The 19058-nt window shown below is 40.2% G+C and overlaps 1 long non-coding RNA gene across 3 annotated transcripts in view; it reads left to right on the forward strand.

Annotated features, from left to right (window-relative positions):
* LOC133492075 (uncharacterized) overlaps nucleotides 1–19058 on the forward strand; it is a 53515-nt gene that overhangs the window by 23182 nt on the left and 11275 nt on the right. The gene's annotated exons all lie outside the window — the stretch shown is intronic.

Consider the following 19058-nt stretch of genomic DNA (forward strand, 5'->3'; position numbering starts at 1 on the left):
CAATGCCTTCTTCAATGTTGTGTATAAGATGTACTCTACCTGCAAGATGACTTGTTGAGCTCATGTCTCATATTCATCTTTTGATGTGAAGCATATAATGTTTCTACTCTAATAAAGGAGGTTTCTTCATTCACAGGATTTGGAGCACAGTGATTGAAAAGAAAATATCACTTTGGGTCCCATCACTTCAATGCCGAATGGTAAAATACTACTGTATTTTCAAAGCCCCCCTCACACACACACAAATGCACGCACACGCATGCTGGGTGGTGTTATTACATGACAAAGTTGATTCATTATTCACCCTAAGTGAAAGTGCAACTGAGTCATATAAACATAGACACAATAGTACAGGAAACCAGAATGGCGTAGTGTCTACATACACACACACACACGCACGCACACACACACGCACACACACACACACACACCACACACACACACACACACACACACACACACACACTCTCTCTGTCTTTCACTCTCTTCCGTCATAATTTGTTAAATTATTTTCTTTTGCTTAATGTCTAACCACAGTTTTATAGGTCCTATATTTTTTGCTATTTAGACCTCCATAGAGTGATTCTCTAACATGGACATACTAGAAAAGGGTCAATTTCAATCAAAAAAAAAAAAAAAAACACCTTGGTTTTGCATACGAGTATCCAGAAAACCCTCTTCTGACAGCTACCGTATTTTTCACACTATAAGGCGCACGTTCAATGAATGGCCTATTTTAAAACCTTTTTTTTTCATATATAAGGCGCACCACTGCATTATAAGGCACATAGAGTAAATGCTACTGTAGAGGCTGGGGTTATGGTACGCATCCAAGAGATGGAGCTGCACTAAAGGCTCAATATTGATCCATATATAGGGAATAGTTGGTTGACATGATGATTAGGAGAAAGGTTGATATTCTGTGCATCCAAGAGAGCAGGTGGAAAGGTAGTAAGGCTAGAAGTTTGGGAGCAGGGTTTAAATTATTCTACCACGGAGTAGATGGGAAGAGAAATGGAGTAGGGGTTATTTTAAAGGAAGAGCTGGCTAAGAATGTCTTGGAGGTGAAAAGAGTATCAGACCGAGTGATGAGACTAAAATTTGAAATTGAGGGTGTTATGTATAATGTGGTTAGCGGCTATGCACCACAGGTAGGATGTGACCCAGAGTTGAAAGAGAAATTCTGGAAGGAACTAGATGAAGTAGTTCTGAGCATCCCAGACAGCGAGAGAGTTGTGATTGGTGCAGATTGTAATGGACATATTGGTAAAGGAAACAGGGGCGATGAAGAAGTGATGGGAAAGTATGGCATCCAGGAAAGGAACTTTGAAGGGCAGATGGTGGTGGACTTTGCAAAAAGGATGGAGATGGCTGTAGTGAACACTTATTTCCAGAAGAGGGAGGAACATATAGTGACCTACAAGAGCGGAGGTAGAACCACGCAGGTAGATTATATTTTGTGCAGACGATGTAATCTGAAGGAGGTTACTGACTGTAAAGTAGTGGTAGGGGAGAGTGTAGCTCGACAGCATAGGATGGTAGTATGTAGGATGATTCTGGTGGTGGGTAGGAAGATTAAGAAGACAAAGGTAGAGCAGAGAACCATATGGTGGAAGCTGAGAAAGGAAGAATGTTGTGCGGCCTTCCGGAAAGAGGTGAGACAGGCTCTCGATGGACAACCGAAGCTCCCGGAAGACTGGACGACGACAGCCAAGGTGATCAGAGAGACAGGCAGGAGAGGACTTGGTGTGTCATCTGGTAGGAAAGGGGAGAAGGAGACTTGGTGGTGGAACCCCAAAATACAGGGAGTCATACAAGGAAAGAGATTAGCGAAGAAGAAGTGGGATACTGAGAGGACTGAGGAGAGGCGAAAGGAGTACATCGAGATGCGACGTAGGGCAAAGGTAGAGGTGGCAAAGGCTAAACAAGAGGCATATGAAGACATGTACACCAGGTTGGACACGAAAGAAGGAGAAAAGGATCTCGACAGGTTGGCCAGACAGAGGGATAGAGATGGGAAGGATGTGCAGCAGGTCAGGGTGATTAAGGATAGAGATGGAAATGTGTTGACTGGTGCCGGTAGTGTACTAAATAGATGGAAAGAATACTTTGAGAAGTTGATGAATGAAGAAAATGAGAGAGAAGGAAGAGTTGAAGAGGCAAGTGTGAAGGACCAGGAAGTGGAAATGATTACTAAGGGGGAAGTCAGAAAGGCACTACAAAGGATGAAAAATGGAAAGGCAGTTGGTCCTGATGACATACCGGTAGAGGTATGGAAGCAATTTGGAGAGATGGCTGTGGAGTTTTTGACCAACTTATTCAACAGAATACTAGCGGGCGAAAAGATGCCTGAATAATGGAGGAAAAGTGTTCTAGTTCCCATTTTTAAGAACAAAAGGGGATGTTCAGAGCTGTGGGAACTATAGAGGAATAAAGTTGATGAGCCACACAATAAAGTTATGGGAAAGAGTAGTGGAGGCTAGACTCAGGACAAAAGTAAGTATCTGCGAGCAACAGTATGGTTTCATGCCTAGAAAGAGTACCACAGATGCATTATTTGCCTTGAGGATGCTCGTGGAAAAGTACAGAGAAGGTCAGAAGGAGCTACATTGTGTCTTTGTGGATCTAGAGAAAGCCTATGACAGAGTACCAAGAGAGGAACTGTGGTACTGCATGCGGAAGTCTGGTGTGGCAGAGAAGTATGTTAAAATAGTACAGGACATGTATGATGGCAGCAGAACAATGGTGAGGTGTGCCTTAGGTGTGACAGAGGAATTTAAGGTGGAGGTGGGACTGCATCAGGGATCAGCTCTGAGCCCCTTCCTGTTTGCAGTGGTAATGGATAGGCTGACAGATGAGGTTAGACTGGAATCCCCTTGGACCATGATGTTCGCAGATGATATTGTCATATCCAGTGAAAGCAGGGAGCATGCAGAGGAACAATTGGAAAGATGGAGACATGCACTGGAAAGGAGAGGAATGAAGATTAGCCGAAGTAAAACAGAATATATGTGAATGAGAAAAGTAGAGGGGGAAGAGTGAGGCTACAGGGAGAAGAGATAGCGAGGGTGGACGACTTCAAATACTTGGGGTCAACAATACAGAGCAATGGAGAGTGTGGTCAGGAAGTGAAGAAACGGGTCCAAGCAGGTTGGAACAGCTGGCGAAAGGTGTCTGGTGTGTTATGTGACAGAAGAGTGTCTGCTAGGACGAAGGGCAAAGTTTACAAAACAGTGGTGAGGCCGGCCATGATGTACGGATTAGAGACGGTGGCACTGAAGAAACAACAGGAAGCTGAACTGGAGGTGCCAGAAATGAAGATGTTGAGGTTCTCGCTCGGAGTGACCAGGTTGGATAGGATTAGAAATGAGCTCATTCGAGGGACAGCCAAAGCTGGATGTTTTGGAGACAAGATTCGAGAGAGCAGACTTCGATGGTTTGGACATGTTCAGAGGCGAGAGAGTGAGTATATTGGTAGAAGGATGCTGAGGATGGAGCTCCCAGGCAAAAGAGCGAGAGGAAGACCAAAGAAAAGGTTTATGGATGTGGTGAGGGAAAACATGAGGGCAGTTGGGGTTAGAGAGGAAGATGCAGGAGATAGGCTAAGATGGCAAAAGATGACACGCTGTGGCGACCCCTAACGGGACAAGCCGAAAGGAAAAGAAGAAGAAGATATAGGGCGCACTGGATTATAAGACGCACAGTTAGGTTTTGAGGCTTTTAGGTGGGCCTTATAGTGCGGAAAATACGGTACTTGTTTGACACAGTTTTACGTCTGCTATGTCCGTATGTGGCTAAGATCACACTTTTCCTCAGATTGAAGACCCACTTGTGAGAGCCCGAGTTTGATACTGCTGAGATGATTGAACATCAGCAACATTTGCATTCAACATTTATACAAAGGATTGCGTTGGGAACTAACAGGAGCTGTAATTATCTGCTGTTGTTTAATACACTAACCTACGAGATCACGTCGGTACCCCGTTAAATGTAATGCTTGTTCATCAATACCAATAACCAGTACTTAACCTTTAAGGACCTGTGAATAATAGTTCCATTTATTGTCTAATGTTGATCCCACCATTCTTACTTGAGTTGAACTTGCGGTCATTGAACAGTTATTGCCCGAGAAGGGCAAGCTGAGAAAGTTAATTGGCACTCGTTTGTTGCTCTGCACTCATTCTGGGTCTCATTCTTTCATTCTAATTAGTGGAATCTCATAGACACAGATCATTGGCTGGTGTAATCCGCCTCTACACCAGACAACAATAACAGTCTGCTCATGTTTGTGTAACATTTGGTATTTTCCAAACAGGAGTGATTCCAAATTTGTTGACTAAAATGTCAAGGTGACGCAACTACTCGAGAGCGAGCTTCAAAATGAAAAAGGAGAAGCTTGTTGAGATTTAAATGAGTGACCACAGAGTGCAGATGCTACAAAGGACCAGTGTTTATTACATCATCCACAGGTTTGTGAAAGGGAACTTTCCAACCTAGCTGTTTCTTTTTCACTTCAATTTTATGGAAAGAGAATACAGCATAGTCCTATACTGTACTGTAATCAGGATTAATGGCAGAGAAAGACTACATAGCATGTTTGTAACAATGAACAAATGATGTTTTTACTTTGGTTTTTTTTCAGTTCAGATTCATATAATTTAGATTTCCAGTATTTTGTATACTTTAAAAATGTGAATGTTTAGGATCATGCGACATGGTACTGCTCGGTGCTCAAGTCTGATTGATTACCAATATCTGTTTTTAGTGTATTTTCACCTATACCACTGAAATACTAGATCTGCATTCTCCCAAAACACATCAACAATTTCATTTATGTTTTGGAATGTTATGTTCCTCCAATTGGCTGGTGACCAATTCAGGTTGTGCACCCATAAAAAACTGAATTTAGAAGAACATTGACAATAGAAGCACAGAAGTGAATGTGAGTGTGAATCGTTGTTTGTTTGTATATGCCCTGTGATTGGCTGGCAATCAGCTCAGGGGGTACTCTGCTGAGCATAGCTGGGTTAGGTTCCAGCACTCCCGCGACCCTTGTGAGGATAAAGCATGGACGCATAAGAAAACTGCTGTAAACACAAAATTATACAATACTAAAAAAATGTGTTAAAAGAAAACAAACGGGAAAAACAAATGAAAGTAAGCTTGAGACGTCATCCATGATTTCAGTGAGGAAAAGGGGAGTCAAGTACATCTGAAAATGAATCTTTTTTGGTGCTTCTTTTAAGCAAATAACAAATATTACATCTATAATTGATCTTTAAAGGATCTTGACAACAGAAGTATATAAAACCCCCTTGGTTTATAGCTGCCTTATGCTGCCAATGAAATCAGTATTTTAACTATATAAACAAACACAGTTAATCTGTACCACAACCACTTGAGGAATTATGTTTTTAACGCTCACAAATCAGGATGCCTTGCTGACACCTGCGTGCTGAAAGTTTGCGAGAGAGTGAGAAATGGTTCTGCAGAAATGGAAGGTTCATATCAAGTGAGGGCAAACTATAAACAGCAATGCAAATGCTCATTTCTCTAGTAGCAGCAACAAAAATTCAGCTTTTCATATTATCATATCATAGTTTACAATACATGATTGGAATGATTTATTTATTTTTTATCGAAATTTGGTACTTGAAATAAATGTTCCACATTCCGGAAAAGGTGGCTCCATGCAAAGATGAATTTGTGTAATGACAAATATATGTGAATGGCTGCTTTCCAATATGTGCTGCATATAATAGCAAGATTCTACTGTGCTTAACGAGATTTCCAACATTTTAAATTTCGTCTTGATATCGCTCGAACCCTTTTACAAACCATAATTGCCATTTTGAGGTGATTGTATAACATTTATATAGCAGTTTAATAGATAAATATTCCGGAATCTGTCATCTGCGTTTTGAATCTAGCCCCTCCCCTCTTCAGCTATCGTCGGGTATATTCAGACGTAACAAATGTCACCTTCTCCGTCCAGCGCGCACACATACAAACACACACAAATCTACACCACGTACGCACACCTACACACACACACACACACACACACACACACACACACACACGTCATTGTTCGGTTTATTGGACACATGTTTTTGGATTTCACGGTAAGGGACAACTGTCCTAGGCCCCTGAGAATTTTTTGTCATTTTAGTTTTTTTCTTGGGTTTTTATGTACAAGTTTTTAGCGTGAAGATAATGGACTTATCCTCACTGATGGCGTCGTGGTATACACGCCGGACTCTGGTGTGGGCAACCTGGTGTTGATATGTGTCCTGCGACGGACTGGTGACCAGTTCAGGGTGTAGTTTGCCTTTTGCCCAAAGTCAGTTAGGATAAACTTCACCACGCCCGTGACCCTTGTGATGATAACCATCTTGGCAAATGGAATGGCATGGAACAGAATTGACTTTGGGAGTAGTGTTTTGTTATCAGTGTTTCTTGGAAAGATTCTGGGGGTTGGCGTATATCATTGATCACCATGTTATCTGATCTGTCTGCTTATGATGCAGACTGTATTAACTGATATCTATTTCCTATCTTATGTAGTTTTCATCCAGATTTAAGTAAGATTTAATTCTTATCTGACAATAAGCAATTCCATGCGTTTTTTTTCCCCCAGGTGCTGCCAACTTGTGCAGCTTAACAAGTACAGTACGTAGTAGAGATCCAGCCTTAGAGTTCCTGGGGCATCAGATGTCACACTTCCATTGCATTTTCTGAACACATGATTAGCTCTTAAATAACAAAAAAAATCATAAAAATCAACCAACATTTTTTTGGCTTTCGTTGACTGTCTTCCTTAAGCTCTAAAGCTAGCATGGATCTTGACACTAAGTACACCATTAACAGTGGAATTAGAAACCCTGAGAAGTTGTTAATCGCTCACATTCCATGGAGGCTCTACTCTCTTTGGGACTTGTATGTGCTGGAGATGAGGCACGGTCTGGGGGAGATTGGGCCACGGCTATTGGACCAAATAGTCTTTAATTAGAGGGAGAACTTGGCAGGGACTGATGGAGGAGAAAGGATCTCAGGATGTGAGTCCAGGGTGAGAGGGTTCACACACAAAACACTGGCTTTTCATCACTGCATGACTCACTCAGTTTCTGTCTAGTGGGTTCGTGTAAGTGTGTTTGTGTGTGTGTGTGTGTATGTGTATTTCTTACCTCACTGCTCAGGCATTTCAGTCGAGAAAGTGGTGTGAAGTGAAAGAACGGCTCTAACAGTGTGGGTATTCATGGATCTGGCCCCTGTGAGCTGGTCTAGGCTTCAGTGTTCACAGACAAAGCCTCTCCTGCAAGACCCAGACACACTCACACAGAAAGGGGAGCAACAGGAGAGGGATGTTGGAAAGGGGGAGACAAGGTACCAAGGGCTGGCGTGGGAGGTGTAAAGTAGGAGGGGGCAAAAGGAAACTGTCCTTGTGGAGGTTCATATCCCTCCAGAGTGAAGGTGTGATTGGATCTATTGCAAATCTGGATGAATGCATACCTGCTCATAACTTAGCCAGAATCTCAAGTTTAAAAGAAGAAACAAAACAACTATCATCTCTTTTGTCAGCCCTTTTCTGAAAAAAAAAAAAAAAAAAAAAAAAAAATTTAAAAACAAGCAACAAAAACACATCACAGCTTCACTTTGAGTTTTGTCATATTGGTAGGCACTTGCACACCTTCTGCACTCCACTAACAACAAACCTAGGGATCCCTCCCCCTGGCAACAGGCTCCTCCCTCTATGTTTAGCTCAACCTATCAATTCCCTTTCTTCCAAAGCCCCCCCCCCCACACCCCACCCACCCTCTGCCTCACACGAAGGCTTTAGCTCTCTGGATTCCACGAAAATTCTTCCACTTGGCCGTCCTGTCTTTACTCCCCTTGCCTGGCCCCTTCCCTCAATTGGGTAGCCTGGTTCACTGTGTCCTTAAACAACCCATGCACACATACAGAAAGGGGGCCCGAAGATGGGGAGTCAAATCTCGAGCCTTTACAGACTTGCTTTTGAAAATGCCTTTATTCAGTCAGTCAGTGAGGGACAGGAGTCATTGATATAAAAAAAAAAAATCCATCCATCCATTTTCTTTGCCACTTATCCTCACGAGGGTCGCGGGGAGTGCTGGAGCCTATCCCAGGTGTCAACGCGAAGGAGGCGGGGTACACGCTGAGCTGGTTGCCAGCCAATCGCAGGGCACATAGAGACAAACAGCCACATTCACAATAACACCGAGAGGGCAGTTTAGCGTATCCAATTAATGTTGCATTTATATATATATAATTTTAGGACATGCCCACACCATTGCTGAGTTGAAGTAAATGTAATAGAATTTGCATGTTCTTCCAGTGCCTGTGCAGGTTTTCCCTGGGTACTCCCGTTTCCTCTTACATCCCAAAATCATGCACGGTAGGTTGATTGAAAATTTTAATTGCTCCTGGTTGTGAATGAGAGAGCAAATAGTTGTTTCTTTCTTCAGTATGTGCCCTGTAATTGGCAGTCAACCAGTTCAGGGTGTACCCTGATTCTTGCCCAAAGTCAGATGGGATAGGCTCCAGCTCGTCCATGATCTTAGAGAGGATAAGCAGTATGGAAAATGACTGGATGTATTTGTTGGATACCAGTCAGCAATCACAAGAGATTTAAAAAAAAATCGAAATAATGTAGTTACTTCTAAAGTTCACGTGGGGAAGTTTTATATAGTATAGTACATTTCTTTCAGCTTGTCCCTTTTGGGGTCACCACAGTGTGTCATCTCAGATGAACACACATATATGTTTGGCACAATTTTTTTTTTTTTTTTTTTTTTAAAAAAACATCAGATGCCATCCTGACACAACCCTTCTCAGGGAGTGGAGGCCCCAGTGGGATATGAACCCACAACCCCTGGCTTACCAAACCAGTGCTCTAACCAGCTACGGGGCCTCTAGTATTATACTAGTGTATCGTCTACTTATTCAAATTTATACAACTTTTATCTATAAAACACCTTAACCTGAAAGTGCCCAGAGAGACACATTGATTGTTACATTATAGTGGCACACACTATTTGTACCTTTGTTTGTACAACTTTAAAAATTCAGCACTACTCTTGTGTGGCCACAATTAAACAGGATGACCACAGCCTAAAGGTTGGATTGTAACATGAGTCACCACAGTATGAATAGCAAGTCGTTGGGGAAATAAATGACTATAGAGTAGCATCAAATTCCTTATCATTCAATGGGATGGTTAATCGAGCCAGCGCGGGTCATCAAGTTGCTCTTTTTCGGGCTACATCAGCCTGTCTTTCCCGTTAAAATTTGAAGAGATGTAGATAATATTGAAAGCCTTGTAGACATTCTTGTCGTTTGGCTTTATGATCCTTTTGACTCGTGCTCCCCTAAAATCCCCAGGGCACAAGAGGCCACGACCCCGGCATCTGTTAGTTGTGGCAGGAGGAGCGGGCAGCTACTGTACCACTCTGAGTCACCCAGACAGATGCTCTGAAAAAGTGCTTGAAGCTGTCCTCCACTTACTGCCTGATTCTCGATGGGCGTCATGACTCACGAGACATTGACTTTCTCTCCAAGTTGGAGAAAATAATTTGTAGTAGACAGCAGAATCATTAAGAACACCATATAAGGATTCCGTTTGGTCTATGATCTGTCCCAATATATTTTATGGAAATATGAAACTGAACCAAAACTTAGAAATCACATCGTATTTGCTCAATGTATCCTTACAAGGAATGCAATTTCAAGAGACCTGTGGCTTTTGTTCATTCATTTACAACTAGTTTTAATCCATTGTATATCTTATTCATCTATCCATATCCATCTGTTGCTGATTTGCCCAACTGTTGTCTGCGGGTATGTGTTTTTTACAGCCCAAGTAGTATATTTTGTTTTCTTTATTCGGCTCTTTTAACGTCTCTTACTCAGTACAGCAGTGGCCCCTTTTTTCAGCAGGCTTTTCCAAATAACTAACGGCAATGTTTTTACAATGGCTACGATTGATTTTCCACATAGTCTCAGCTTCGTGATTGTTTTTTTTTTTTTTTTTTTTTTTTTAACCCGCTCTTTGGTTTTCATGTTGGTTACAGCTATTATTAATGTAGTTTTCACAGACGAAGCCGAGATTTGAAACACCAAAAATAAAGGAATTAGGAATTGTTCAAACACTAGCATGCAATGCATAAACTATATCTTTTATTTTTTTTCAATCTATTTCATTTAATCTTCCTACTATGAATTATTTTTGTGCTTCAGTCGTGTGGAGCGTGGAATGTGTATTTGACACAATTTTGATTGTTTGAATAATTTTTTTTTAATCTTATTACTTTATAAGGTTATGGCCTGGGTGGGTGGTGTTAGAGCAACAGTTGGAATTCACACTGAATTGACTCCAAACTGTAACACACCTTTTGTTCCAAAAAAAAGCTTTCAGTACACTTTGTATGTAAATTGCTGTTGCAGTTAGCCATACAGGAGTGTAAGCTGAGCTTTTTGTATGTTTGTCAAGCGTTTTCTACCCTTCCTGTGTGTTGAAATCCCCTCTGTGCTGCAGACAGTCTGGGATGCAGAGATGGTGGATGGTGTGTGGGGTTGTGGTGGATGTGGGGGGGCAGTGGACATGGCAGCAGGCCAGAATCAATTGGCAGTGTAATGAGATGGCCTGGTGCCAGGTAACCATGGAGCTACCCTCTTTGCCCGTCTACCAATGAGTTCAAAATTAGCTGAATGAATGAGAGGGAAAGGGAGGGAGAGAATGAGAGAGTGAGAGAGAGAGAGGGGGGGGGGTTGATACGGGTTTGAAATGGTCGAAGTAGAGGGTGAAAGAAACTTTAAATGAGGAGGGTGGCTGATACGGCATTGTGAGCAATTTCTAAGCACTGTGGATTTTTTTTTTTTTTTACATTTTATTATTATTATTGTTTTTACCCTACCCATGATATCAGGAAGAAATCACAAAGCGTTTAGGGATACACAAAGATGATGGCCAAAATCCAATTTTGTTTGGGTTTGTTGTTTCTCCTCCTCACTGTGTGTGCAAGAGAAAAGTGGGAGCAAGAAGCATTTCAAGATGACTTTGTGTTTATGATGACATGCTTCCTCTCCCTAATGGGCTTTGTCAGTTTAATTTCCTGTATATATCATAACGTGTTAATATGGATCGTTTGACTGCATTCTTTGAGTTAATTATCGGAGTTAGAACAGAAAAAGTAGTGCAGTCAATTACAGCTTTTTCTTCCTCCCGCGTTATCCCTGCTATGTCATTGTGAGCGTTCTTCTCTCAATCCCCTCTCAGAGGTATCCATGGGCCACCTGTTATAAGTCATTTAACTCTCTCTTTGTACTTTGCTTGTTTGACTTATTCCTCTTGATTTAACGGTTACCACGCCAAAAATAGTGGCCAAAAGAGAATTATGACTTCCCGTGTCTTCAAACATTCTTTAAAAAAAAAAAAAAATGGTTGCAGCCTAAGTGCAGTTACACCTGAGCCGACTCATGTGTTGCATTTGAAGTGAACACTGGATATCTGTTTACACTTGTTTCTTTTCGGTGTTAAGAGTTGTAAGAACAAAGCCTTCTTCTATATTGACTTTTGGGTCCATAGAACGTTTATCCTGAATTATCAAGTCACGTTGAATTTTGGTATTTTATAGACAGGGCCTCTCACAGTGAGAATTTATGGTCCACCTCCCTGTTTCTGGACAGCAAGAACATTTATAAGGCTATCCTGCGGGGTGTTAATAGGTACAGATAGAGCGTTAAAAAGTTATTGCAGATTTTGGGTTGTTAACTCAATTTAAACAGTTGGGAAGCGGATTACGTAGATTTTTTTTGAGTGGCTTGTACTCAGGGAATTTGTGCACTTGACTGAATGAAGCCACTAATAAAATCTTTTACGCACTGAAAACATACAGTGATATTATGGAAATATATGTACTTTAGTCTGGTGAATATAGGTACCACATCTGTATACCTATGAATCTATGAGATGACTGACAGTTTTCAAGAGAAACATCCAAATCGGCTGTTGCACTTATGATGGTGTTGAGGCAATAATGTAAAAACCAAAAGAAGATCAGCAAGCCGTTATTGTGTTTAATTTAGTTACTCATAAATATTGATGGCAGGACTTTTTTTTTTCTTGAATTAAGGAGCAAACCTGTGGAACATTACTGAACATGCAGGTTGAGTTGGGGTTTGAGTATTATTTAGATCATAAACTATGACTATGGACGCCCTTTTTTTTCTAATTTGCGTGATCTAGGTGGACTTACTATATGAGGTATTCAATGTACTGTATTGCCAGCAGTAAGCACTTGCTGTTGAAACGGGCCAGACTCTTACAGGCCCAGACAGTGGACCAAGATGTCTGTGGTGCGGATTAATGGGAGGACTGGAGAAACGCTGCCGCAGTTGTGCGTGAGCAGAATATTTGAGAGGGGAAGTGAGAGGAGGGAACAGTCAAGACAAGCAACTGCAAAAGATGGGTGAGATGAAAGCAGGGAAATACATTCAAGATGAAAGAAACATAATGAACTAAAGATCTTTGATTGAGAAGAGTAATAAAGCAGTAATAAATACTATTGCTCCTTAGATCCTGGCTGTTACTTTAACCAACTCAATGTAGGCTTGGTACTTTCCCTCGGTCGCAATACATATTAGAATACTATTTATCCACTGGCCTCCCACACAGACTGCTCAAACAGACTTCTCTGCCAAGTTCATTGTAAACACCCCCAAATGTCTGTGACTTCACAGAGCTTGACTAAAGACAACATATCCTGTCAATGTAACAAAGGGGACTGAACAATTCACAAATGTTTTTGCAAGAACTCTGCTTATTTATAACTGTAATAGTTTATTGTGTATCAAATACATTTGGATACTGATATTTATGGCTGGTGTAGCATTTAATGAGTTAGTCGTCTTTCAGTTTACAGTAGGTCGTTATTTCACTTTCATTCTTAAATTAATTCATTTTATTGACTATGGGAACTAGAGGATTGTACTTTGGACAAAAGGCAACATTTATTGACTTTTTCCATTTCCACATGGATATGAGCTATAAAAGGAAACATCACAATGTTTTTAATGACCAGAGCGCAGAATTTTTTGTTTGTTTGTTTTTGTAGCGATGCTTTTATACAGCAGATTTCCACATGGGTCCAAAATTGTAAACTGACTCTTCTTTCAAGTTTGATGAGGTTATGACATTTTTCCCTAATTAATAGGTTGATGCCATCAAACTTTTCATCTGGGCTTTATTTGAACAGCAAGTGGCAGTAGTGTGCTTCACAGGCAGAGATAGGAGTAGGATTAGATTTTCTGTGTGTTCTGCAAGTAACATTTCAGTGCTAGGTATGAAAGGTTATTTTTTTCAAGTTTTATGCTCATTATTTAGAAAAGTATCACAAAAAAGTTGTGGGAAGTTTAGTTGGCAACAAATAGAAGTTGTAATAATACTGTGCTGCATTTCTACTTTATTTGTTTCTCTCCAAGGACCATAGCAAAAAATTACCAATTCATTTTATGGGCTTCACTTCCAAGATTTGTGATTATATGGAACAATTTTTACCATCTGCAAAGTTACAGTGTCAAGATACAGCTATTGTCTTGATAAGAGTATTTAAATCCTAGCATTTTCTAAACTGGCATGACTCTGATAAGGTCGAAGTGCTTTTGTCGGGTGTTACTGAATACACGTGTCACCTATGATCAACACTGGTAATGTTTTCTACTTCCTCTCTGTGATCCATTGCTAGTGACTCGATAGGAGGCTCAGCAGCGTTTTGTGAACAAAGGACATTGAAAAGTAGTACATTTTTAGCCTTTATATCATCAGGATTTTTGGGGCCAATCACGATCAGCGAGTTTAAAAAAAAAAAAGAAGGGATAACCGTTCACCAATCCGATCACACAATGGAGCAATGCGTCTGTTTTGCTCATTAACTGGATATACTTGTGTTCTCTTTGTATCTTCAAAAATACAGTATCTTGTCAGGTCATGTATTCTAGTCAGTCAGGTCAAACCAACATTACAACATGACAGAAATTATGGGTATTAACTTACTGTAATTAAATTACTGTATTGTAATCAAATTACTTCAACTTGAACGCATGATATGACAGAACGCCGGTTAGGGCTAGCACTAGCTTGTTAGGCCACAATACATTCTGTGCCTGCTTGCGACCCGTATCATGCTAACTGTACATGAACGTACGTCAAGTTACCCTTCATTTAAAGTAAAGATTTAACCACCACAGGTTTTCCTCCATTTTGTTCTTGTAATATACATGCCATGATCCATTGTTGTTGTCGTGGCTGTAGTGACGAGTGTATCTTTTTGCATTTGAGTTGACAGGCCTAAGCCTAGTGATCGTAAAAGACGGGATGCAGTGGCATCGGAATACAAGATTTTATTGCAGTAGTCTGAGAAATTGGAATCGTAAGACCAATTTTGTCTCGTGCTCTCATCTGGGCATTACGTGTTGTCTGTCCCACAGCGCTGACATGTTATTTTTTAAAATAACTTTATTAGCTAGCAGATATTTACAGTACTACATTAAAAGTTATGCAACAAGGCTAAAAATAAACCAGGTTCTAGTTTAAAGTATACTGTCGACGATGGACATGAGGAATAAATGTCTTTTGTGGAGGCGATCAATGATGTTGTTGATCGGATCGACAAATTATGACAATAAAGTGGATCATGATAAAACGCTATTTGTCAGCCCCTACCGATCTGGCCAATCAGATTGGTGTAAAGTCTAAAAAGTTTACTATACTTTGGTCATCAGTTTCATTCTATACCTCTGTAACAGATACAATTAAAGTATAAGATTTGAGAGGTCCATCAGTGATGCACCTGTTGTCACTCCTTTCCTCATTAAATTTAAGAGGATTTTTAAGAGTTTTAGTTTTAACTGATTAATATTTGATTGCATAAGTTCTGCTTGAACTTGTATGACAAGTAGGAAATGAGAAAATGTTGAAATGTTACTTAATACATTGCCTGTTCCGTTGACTCTAGTATTTCATTGAATTTGTCACTCCTTTAATAGAACCCAAATCGCTTTTCGCCTTGTGAGACACAAATTGCTAACATATTTCCACCCACTAAATCACATTTTACACTCTGATGCGTTTGTGTTGAAAAATGATAAGCACAGGTGGCAAAAGTGAAATTAAATTAAACCACAACTGTCTACAAAACAGAACAACTCCAAATCGATCACACTTGATGCTAATGATTTGAAGAAACCAATAGACAGGTATCAGATTCAGGTACGTATAAGCTTGGTTGAAATTTTGTTACGGATGGAGGCAGGGAGAGAAAGAGATGGTCCTGGTGGAAGAGTAGAGAGGGGGTGGAAGAGAAAGAAAAATGACAGATTGTACAGTATTTTAATTCAAACACGGGCCGCTTTCGTCAACCATGTGCTTTTCCGCAATTTGACAATGAGGGAAGCGGGACTGCGACAAGTGCAGCCCAACCAGCAACCGAACCTAAACAGATTCACTCTATGCACCAGAGTCTGAAGATTTAGAGATGTGAACAAGCAGGCCAAATTGCTTTTGTCGTTATGGACCGTAACAGTTCACAGTATGACTCTAGAAAAGGTGAAGGTGAGGTAAAAGGTGTTTCAATTCATCAATTTTCCATTGTAATTGGACTGCTCTGATACTGATTATCTCTGTAGTTTTATAATCTGATAACTGTGTTTTGCTTTTTTTTATGTTGAGTGTATTGACTATTCATTTTCATTTTTCATTTTGATTGACTCAGGATAAATTTTGAGGCAGTAGTTTGGTTTATTTATGTTTAAGGTCTTCAGTAAATGGATGGAGGATTCAAGAGATGTGCTTTAGCAATTGAGGAAAAACTGTAATATACATGCTGGACTCTGGAACAAATTAGTTCAGCTGTTATTGAAGTCAATGGGAAAATTTGTTTTAAAAGTATTTAAATTTCTGCCTAAAGCAAAATGTGACCTGTACCACAGAACAAATGTGCGATTGAACTTTGAGGTACTGCTGTTTTATTAAATCACCAAAAATTGTATGGAAACTGTTGCTGGACATATACTGCAATTCTTTTTTCCAATGAAGTCTTTAGGCATTTATGACCACACATTTCTAGTTTTCCAATGGAGTTTGGCATTTTACCAAATCCTAATTCAATTTTAGGTAGCTAAGTGCAGCCTTTTCTAAAACCTTGGACAAGCCTTTCATTTTCCAAAACCCTGTTTTTTTTTTTTTTTTTTTTTTTTTTTACTTTGCCCTTCAGTATGTGTGATGCTTTCTCATTACATCATCAGATATATATATTCCCACCTGTTTTTTTCCCATGTGCTTGGCAACCTATGAATACATTCTCAGGTGGGTTGAGACTTCTTGAAAACGCGACAAACTACTTTACCTGGTTTTATAACTTGGGTGATCATATGTTTTGGGATTAATGCATTAGAGCAATTGGATTAAGTAGTTTGATGACAGTCAAGGGTAATTCAAAATGCACACCATCCCAAATGGCTGTCCTCAAACTTGACTGTTCATTTTAGCTTGGATTATTGATAGCAATTACCCACAGCCAGTAATTTCCAATGCAGCAGTCTTACTGATGCGATTTCAGTAGTTTTACCAGTTTCGCCCTATTGTGCAGGCAGCACCAAACGATGACAGGCTGGACCGTAGGCGGTTATCTCGTTTTTTACCTGCTATATCCAAATAATTGGACTCGGTCACTACTTGTTCCTGTCCCATGGGGGCCTAATTCTGCCCATAATTCTTTCAAAATTTATTACAATATTATTTTAATAAATGCCTTGAGCTCAGAAACAAATAGGAGATAACTATGCGGGATAAGGACACATTTATGATTTCTTGACAATGGAGTAAGTCCATGCTGTATCCCATGCAAGGTGATTTCCGTAGAAAAAAATTAAAATGAGACTCATCAGTCAATTATTGGGCTGGTTTTAGGCTTTCCTGTGGACTGTTGTTGGACTAAAAGTAGGTGTACCAACCAGAAGACATAATACACAATGTATAACAATAATACCTACATTTCCTGAACTGACACTTTATTGATGAGGCTCAGTAATATTTTCGTACCTACAGTGTTTTGTAGCTAGAGGATCCGGTGTTACTTTGAGATCTCTTATTGTACTAATAAGACAAACCTTGGATGTAAAGTGGAAATGTTTTAGTATTGAAAGGGAAAGTGGAGGATGAGTTCTTGTGGGATAAGTAGATGCTGAAGTGTGATCTTTGAACCTCTATGACCCTAAATCATATGCACCATAAGCATAAATAAAATGACATCCTCCTTGTTTAATGAAGGTAAAGTACAAGTAGTAGTAAATCTATGAATCTATTCAACTTTCTGCACATTCATGTACTCCCTTTTTTTTTTTTTTTTGCTTGTTTGTTTTACCCTTCATGTTACATTGCCCTAAAAATGTGGTCTTTTGTTTAGCTGCTATTCTTGTTCGCTCTTTCTCAGGCTCTGTGAGTGGCTTTACGGATTGCGGTCATGGCTACGTCAATGATTCTGTTCTCTTCAACCTTCTGTTTTGGAGAGGCCCTTGTCCGTGGCGGCACTGTGACAGAGTTTTTGGCAATATCCTGAAAGTCAAATCTGTTCATTTAGATTCAAGTGGTGACCACACAGCAGACAGCAGCCCATTGTCATGCTGTGGCTAAACTAGCATGCAGGAGACTTAATGTCCTGTGCAGTTCTTCAATTCATAACATTTCAAAATGTGATGTATTCGTTATATGTACGATGGTTGGGCCGGATAGGTATGCACTGGAGTGCTGCTCCACCGGAGTTACAGAAAATAGTCATGCATTCTAATAAGTTGACAAACAAGACTACAGATTTCAACAAATACAGGAGAAGGTACTCCACCAAAGTTTTGGATGTTGTCGTATTTAGTCACGCTGAGTAAAATGCTTTCTGATAGTGGAATAGTGACGTTAGTATTAATGACAAAGCAGGACACTCTCGAGAAGGCTTAATTTATGTAAACCAGCGTTCTTCAAAATCTTTTGTCTTTTTAAAACGTAAAATGTAAGCTTAATGGGTGCATTGTTGAAAATGTCATTGTGTTGAATATCTTCATCTAAATATCCCTAAAATATTCATGTCCTATGAGACATTCAGCAGACTTTAAACAATAAAACATGAAACCCAAATCGTTCGAAGAGACTTAAGGTGGCAGATTGTTGCTATGAGGGACAAATACTAATCTCAATGAGTCCTCCATAAGCAGAGTTGCAGCGTTTCTTCTGGCCCGGTGGCCCAGCTGTACAGCCTTGGTCCAATGTGAATGGGACAAAGATTTTGAGAGAGGAGAGGGAAACCGGCGAGAGATGCTCAGTGAATTGCCCAGCCCTCCCCGACGTGGGACGGGGAGCACCGCTCTTGCTCTCATATGCTCAGAGCTGCTTTTCGCCCGGCCCTCAGCCATTTTGGAGAGAGGGAAAAAGTGTTTGCTTCTCATTTTCTCACTACGTGGCGTAGATTTGAAAAGGCTTTGACTGCTGGCTTTGCTGCTTAAGTAGTAGTTGAGGAGGCATATTTTACAGCTCGTACTGGGGAGATAATGTTTGTAAGAAAAACAATTTCCACCTTCATTTTTGATTGTATTTACCTTTTGTTTTCTTGCTTCTCGTGCTTTGTCGCGCTTATATGCCATGCACTTTTAACTCTTGCCATGTCTCATCTCTCAATTTAAGTCTTATTACTTTTTTTTCCCATTCTTAAAGACAAAGGAATGTATCCAAGTTTTGCTGCACTAAGGAGAGACAGAGCTGCAGCCAAGAATCCTGCTGGGCTCCGAAAGAGCCATGCAAAATGAGGCACAAAAAAAAAAAAAAAAAACACCACCCTTTGCCTAGTCACAAATTCCACTTTCTCTGTGGCCAGCTCTGCGACTCCTCCTTATCCATATCTTACCAGTTAGAACCTTTTGCCATACCGTTTCTTTCTTTCTTTTTTTTTTTTTTAACCAATTCAAGGATTTTTTTAGCCCGGAAAATGGGGACTGAA

Source organism: Syngnathoides biaculeatus, chromosome 18, assembly GCF_019802595.1.
Source record: "Syngnathoides biaculeatus isolate LvHL_M chromosome 18, ASM1980259v1, whole genome shotgun sequence".
NCBI classification, from domain to species: Eukaryota; Metazoa; Chordata; class Actinopteri; order Syngnathiformes; family Syngnathidae; genus Syngnathoides; species Syngnathoides biaculeatus.